This window comes from Portunus trituberculatus, chromosome 21 (genome assembly GCF_017591435.1).
Source record: "Portunus trituberculatus isolate SZX2019 chromosome 21, ASM1759143v1, whole genome shotgun sequence".
NCBI classification, from domain to species: domain Eukaryota; kingdom Metazoa; phylum Arthropoda; class Malacostraca; order Decapoda; family Portunidae; genus Portunus; species Portunus trituberculatus.
Window position 1 is genome coordinate 6,052,637 of NC_059275.1, and position 7,348 is coordinate 6,059,984.

Sequence of the window (7,348 nt, forward strand, 5' to 3'; positions counted from 1 at the left end):
TCTCTCTCAATATACACGTCATAATCAATTTTTTTGGAAGGCTTAGCTGATTTTAGGAGAGAGAGACATCTGTGACATTTTATTTATAGTGTGTGTGTGTGTGTGTGTGTGTGTGTGTGTGTGTGTGTGTGTGTGTTCTGAAGGACGATAGGTCAGTGTTAGGTGCCTTTTAACCTATTTGTGGCCCTCCAGGTATTCTATATTTGGCACAGGTGAGGAAGGAGGTGCAGAACAAAGGCAGGTATACAAGAATCTTCACAGGGACGAATATAACAGTCGATACAAATAGGACATGTAGGTAGTGTGGAGTCTAGACAGGTGTTGTTCATGAGGCTCAGGTAACATAGAGCCAGGACAGGTAGAGTTAAGAATAGAAAAACATATTAAAGAAAATTAGCAGTCTAGTTGATTAGTAAGTAGAATAAAAGAGGTATAAATAGCAAGCTTAGTGATATTCATAAATCATTAGAGTACTGTAGGTAAAAAAGTAATTGCCAGAGGTTGAGGATTAGTGTGTATGTAGTTAAGGTATGTAGTCATAGGTTGAGCTGAGGTAGGTCAGTTATTGGAGGAGTTAATGGTGAAGGAAAACTATTAGATAGATACTTAAATCATTAGAATACTGTAGATAAAAAAATAATTGTTAGTGTCAGAAATTGAGGATTAGTATATGTAGTTAAGGCAGGTAGAATCACAGGTGGACCTCAGGTAGGTCAGTTATTGGAGGAGTTAATGGTGAAGGAAAGCTACAAGATATATACTTAAGCGATATTCTTAAATCATTAGAATACTGTAGGTAAAAGTATCAATTGCTAGTGTCAGAGGTTGAGGATTAGTATATGTAGTTAAGGCAGGTAGAGTCACAGGTGGACCTCAGGTAGGTCGGCTATTGGAGGAGTTAATGGTGAAGGAAAACTACAAGATGAAGCAGAATTAATGTACTTCAACGTTTGGACAGCTTTCCTCTTCACTTTGAGAGTGTCGAGGCGCTACAGACAATCAAGGACTATTATTTCATCTTCTGTTTCCTCACACTGTCATCTCTGTCCACGTGTCTTCTCTTCTCTTGCTAAGTTAATAAAATAAAGGGCAGCAGAGGCCCCATAGCGTTGTATAGTGTCAGAGTTACCCATCTCCCTTCAGAATACTTCGTTTTCTATACTTGTCGATGCTTACAGTTTTTATCTATTATTTTTATTATTCTTTTCTTTTTTCATTATATATGTTTGTTTTTTCTTTTTTTAATGAGAGAGCTTGGTACGGGTTGACAATCTGTAAATAAATGCTTACAGCTGCATCTCTCTACCCTCGCAGAGAGAAGTCTCGAAGCGGTTCGAAATAGTTTGTAGTTTAGAAATCTACACTAACCGTCAAATGTAGGTGTGTGGATGGGTCGCCAGCCTGCAATGGTTGCCAGATGCACAAATGTTCAATAATTTTTCTCCCTTCCTCTCAAGCGGAAAGGAAAACAGGAAAAAAGTCGATACTAGTAGCTTTCGACTATATTTTCAGTCCATTTTCTTTAGAGATCGGCATTTTCAGTGGACTTGTTCCTAATCTTATTCGTCCTGCCTCAAGGATCCTTTTATTTAAAACGTAATGAAAAGACTATTTTGCTATTGTCATCCCTGGCACAGATATCAAATTTCTTGCATCTTTATAATCTTTGGCTGACGATTGCAGGAGCCGAACTAGTTCAGCCCTTTGGTCACGAGTTACAAGGAGATTCAACGCTGTGCAATCGTTTCAAGTATTATATCTCAGGATACTACTTGCCATACTGGCCTTCATGCACACTCAAGGTTTAGCTTTGTAGATGATACAGGAGTTGCAAGGACACTTGATGCGTTGCCCGGAGGTTGTGAACAGACACGCCTGCACACACTGAAGATTGAAACACCACTATAATGTGATGTAAGTTCGACCACCACAACATTTGACGGCCAGTGTATTAGGCTAAATCTATTGATCTTTGTATTTCTACCGATTCGTATTTGACAATTATCTTCCCGGCGTCTTCAATTTGTCATCCGTCCAGCGGGGTGCTATCCCAACTGACACATTCTTAGCATCCCTTGCCTTCCTTGATTAATAAATACGTTTGTGAAGTGTGTATCTTTATACCTAAGGGACAGGCGACAGACAGGAGGAGCGTGACCGGTACGGAGGCCATACATTAGTGTTATATGACATTAGTGGTTTCCTTCAGGGAGAATACCAAAGAAGATACTTGTGAAGTGTTCTGAGGTGTTTGTACTGTGATGTATTATTTTTTTCAAGAGAGAGAGAGAGAGAGAGAGAGAGAGAGAGAGAGAGAGAGTTATATGACATTAGTGGTTTCCTTCAGGGAGAATACCAAAGAAAATACTTGTGAAGTGTTCCGAGGTGTTTGTACTGTGATGTGTTATTTCTTTTCAAAGAGAGAGAGAGAGAGAGAGAGAGAGAGAGAGAGAGAGAGAGAGAGAATTTTAATGCATAATGAGTGCGCTTCAAGTTAAACCCGTCGAAATGGAGGTGAGTATAATAATGCAAGGGTGAGAAATTCCGTCGACTTGTCGTGGGAACAATATTAGTGGAAGTCAAGAGCCACACCGTACTACATTCACTGTCAATTTCACTGTCAATTCTCCTCGGCCATACACCGTGCAATATTCAGTTTAAGAAAGTCGTCTCCAGCACAGGAGAGCAGTATGCTTAAGGGAAGCCAGAGATCTTGCTTGTCAGATTATTGTTGTTACTGATGATCTACATTAAGCAACTTACTGAAGAGGAGGGAGGCGGACAGGCTAGAAGGAACGCACTCAATAATCAGGTTGTTAGTACGGAGTCATTAGGAAGTCTCAAAGGATTAGATAGATTCATGGATCAAGATAACAGATGGAAGTAGAATTCGTTGATAGGTATGTAGGCCTGGCGTCTTCTTGCAAAGCAGTTTCCATTGTTTTCTTATGTTCTATTCACTGCAAGAGGACTAGTCAAACATGTATGGCCACCAGTTACGATGTATGTAATGAATAATGTTTGGTAAAAGGATGAATTACAAAGAAATGGTGTAATATGCAAGGACCCAAAATGTACTCCGTAATAACTTAATCCATTGAACATGTTACTTGATGCACCATGGGTCTCCGTGGCGCCTCCTGGCTTGTGGCAGTGTTCTCCTGCCGTGGTCCATGTACCCTTCTCTCCTGTCACGTGTTATTCAGTGATCAGTAAGGGGAACATTGCGTAACATCTGGGTTTATTGGATAACGCAGACAATGTGCCTGAATTAGCAATGGGTGTTCCTCAAGACTGGCGAAGTTCCCGTTCCCAGTGCTCTCTCTCTCTCTCTCTCTCTCTCTCTCTCTCTCTCACATTGGTGTAATATCATATTTTTCTCCCGAGGAATGGATCTGAGCATTATCTACACAAAGCCTGCCGCATATGAACATGGAATTACGTCTCGCCAGTCTGGGTATTGGAACGCGAGGGTTGCCAGCGACCGCCGCACTGCGCCGCAGAGGTACTGAAGCAGCCATGGAGACCGCTGGGGATTTGCAGTCAACTCAGTACTACGTTCATTATTATTGTTACGTAGACGCCACAGCTTCCTCTTTGTGTTATTGATCTTTCTTTACATCACAGGAGAGGCTTACACTTTCAGACGGTGTGTTGTGTGTAAGATTACTTTTGTTTCTTTGACTAGTTGGCATCAAGGTACTGCATCTTGCTACTTAGGTTTTGATTATGTAGTGTATAATCTTGCAAACAAGGGAGTGTAGTATTAACATATTAATTCATTCAAGAGTAAGGTATCATAGGCTACATACTGATAATTTGGTGAAAGTATAGACCCATCATGACACGAGAGTAGCAGCGTGATGTTTTAAAAGGCATCCCGCAACACGACAACACGAGTTACACCTTATAAGTTACACGAGAAGTTGACGCCTGCCTTGTGGTAACAACGCGAGAAGTGACGGCTCCATTACAGGGCCGTAATATCAGACTACCAGGATCCCTTAGATTTACCGAAACGTACCCAAGTTCTTTGTCGGTGCTCAGTGGTTAGTAATTACAACAGAGGCCAAGAGGATCCCAAGGTGGAGTGATAAAACGGTGCGTCGCCTCCAACGCGAACCATCATCTGGCCGGTGAGTCCATCTTTATGTTAATGCCTCGTGACGTGTCTTGTCCTGCGTCTCGCTTCTCACCGCACCAATGTCGTCTTGGTGATGAGTGACGCATTTTTCTTACCTGGTATTCGATTGGCAGGTGAAAAGGTGTATTACTAAGTGTTGAAAGTTGTTGATGATTACGCTTATAACTACTTGTAAGGTTGTTAGGTAGTTAATTATTAGCCATCGGTGTTTTCCGGCGTTTTACGAAAGCGGGGATTGACATAAAAAACGCGGCAAACGTTGCTGATATATTGCAATCAAAAGCGCGGCAGAATACTAAATCAAAAGCGCGTTTTATCACTTATCTCCAAGTCCGATTGTTCAAACGTTCATTAACGATCGGTCACCTCTTCCGTTAGCCAGATGCTTACCACGGGGAGGTGGAAGTAGGATTTTTAAGCAGGAAAAATGTTTCTTTATTGTCCTTGTAATCCTTTATAAAAAACACTTCTTATAATCCAATATTCGTCATCATAAAAACTCCATAAAAACTTCCATGAAAACTCAGTTTCATGTTTGTTCTTGCTGTGAATCTGTTTCCCAAGACCTTCATATAATTGCGTCGATTTATTTCCCCAGAGATAAATTTGTTGTACTGTGTCACGGCATACTCTGTCCTGACTCGATCAACTTTCCGCGTACTTGCTGGTTTACCGACACTCTTGATCTTAACATAAGTAGCAGTCTGGAGCTTTCCTAGTACATCCATGAATACAAATATAGATGGGTGGGATGTATATAATTGCTCATTGAAATTAGCATGAAAAGATTCGGCACCATTGTTCGTACGCTTTGTATTTGAGGGGACTTCAGCCCAAAGCACTGGAGGATATCTTGACTCTGCTGTTACATAATTATCAACCAGATAGTCTGCAAAGCGAGTACATCTTTCATCTTGAGGTGCCTCTGTCATTACTTCCTCGACGAACACCGTGGGCTTCAGCACTGTGAACTTTTGATATACGCCCGTGTTTTCGTCCTGTAAATGAGCTGGTTGTATCAGTAATGCAGGCTGGCGGTGGAACAGTGCGAGATTTGAATTACAGAAGGGAAGGCCAAGACAAACTACATTCGGTTCGTGGTATGGTAGCCACGACTGTTAACTACCATTACAACCACCACCGTCACCACGGCCACCGCCACCTTCACCGTCACCGCACCACCACCACCCCTACTATTACTACCACCACCACCAACACAACCCTTACTACTACCACCACCACACCACTGCCACTATCACATCACCACCACCACCACCACCACCACACCACTGTCACCAGCACACTACCACCACCACCACTGTATCACACAAACAGACACCACCACAATACCACACCACACCACACAACACCACACCACACCACTATCACACACCATACCACAACAAACAATACCGCAACACACCACCATATATAACACAACCAGCAGATACCACCACTACACAATAACACCAGACATCACCACACCACACTACACCACCACCACCAAACACAACCACACCATAGCACTACCTCCACTACCACAGTACCACCAGACACTACAACACACAGCCACCAGACACAATCATACACCACAATAAAGATGACACCACACCACAATTCAATTCAATTCAATTTTATTGACCACGACAACAAATTTTAATACAGCTGAAGGAATGGTCCAGAAAAATAGACAAAGTGTTAACGATCTCGTTACACATAAACAAAATCACCATACATTAGCTTTTCAAGCATGACAAGACAATATTATTATCACAGTAACTCACAAAATAAAACATATCACCACACCACACCAAGGCATCCCTGGAGCCCCGATCCGGGAGGGGGTCCCTAGGCGCACGGGTTCGAATCCTGGTGAAGGGGCGAGGATTGGGAGAGAATCTATTCGGGGTTGCCAAACGACGAATACAATGTCCTTCGTTAGGGGGCCAGACACAGTGGTCTTAATTCACTTTACTTAACAGTTAACAGTTTAGTTTGGACATTGTTCCCCTGTGTTTCGAAGAGCTCGCCTAATATGCATAGTTAGCAATGAAAACGTTGAGCTTAATTAACATGTATTCGATAACCTAAAGCCATAAACAGTGTATTGTATCCCTAAAAAAAATGAGCGTCCGAGCCTCAAACAGTTTACTGGCATGGATATATGCTGGGAACTGACGAGGTTTACATTATGAACATCAGGAAGCAACAGGAACGCCCATGCCTACACGCCACACTAAATGTATTTAACATTGCCATTCACTTTATCTAATTTTCTTTTAATATTCATTAATGACTAATAACTTCAGTGAGTCTATTTAATTTATGTATCAATTTGAGACTCAATGCCTTCCCATCGTCTTTTGTTTTTGTTTTTTTTCTATTTCTAAATATAACTGTTAAGCTTGAACACTTTATTTCTTGTCTTGTTCTGGTTACTGATCTTGAGGATTTTGTTGATCACCATTGTTATATCACCTACACTATTTAAAGATCCGTGTCAGATCAGTCTTAATCTGCGTCCTTCCAAGGAATGAAGACACGCCTCCTTAAGGAATGTTTATGTAGACAAGCACGTGGATATCGTAGCGGTGGCAGGAGTTGAAGGCTGCTATCCTTGTCTTCACTTTTAAGTACATTTTGGTGTTTCTGAGAACATTAGTCTCATACTCATTAAACAACGTCCACACACGCGCTAGACCAGACTTTCAGAAAAAAAAAATACATATATAATTTTGTGGAGGCTCGATTTTTTCTTAGTGGACAATTAATTATTTATTTTCCCTGCAGTAAAACATTGCAGGAAGATTATTACCAGAGAGCAATTGAATAACACGTGCACCAATGGCAATATTTCATATTTTTGTCTCCGTTTTTTAACCGGTCTTTTAAAGGAAGATATGCAATAATAACATAAAGCTGGTGTGCTCGCAACTGGGCATAAAAAAAAAAAGCGAGAAAAATAGAGAAAAGAATTCTTTTATAACTAATAATTATTCCCGTTTTTCACTAGTCTACTTTTTGAGAACATTGCAAGAAAACGTATTGTAAAGAAAAAAATAAGTGCCGGATGATATTAGAATAACATGAAGGTTAGTATTGATTAGGTATATATTAATAAATTTTTATAATACCCTCCCGATCTCCTCATTAATTATAACACGATTAGAAAAAGGCATCATAATTTGCTAAAAAGTATATTTA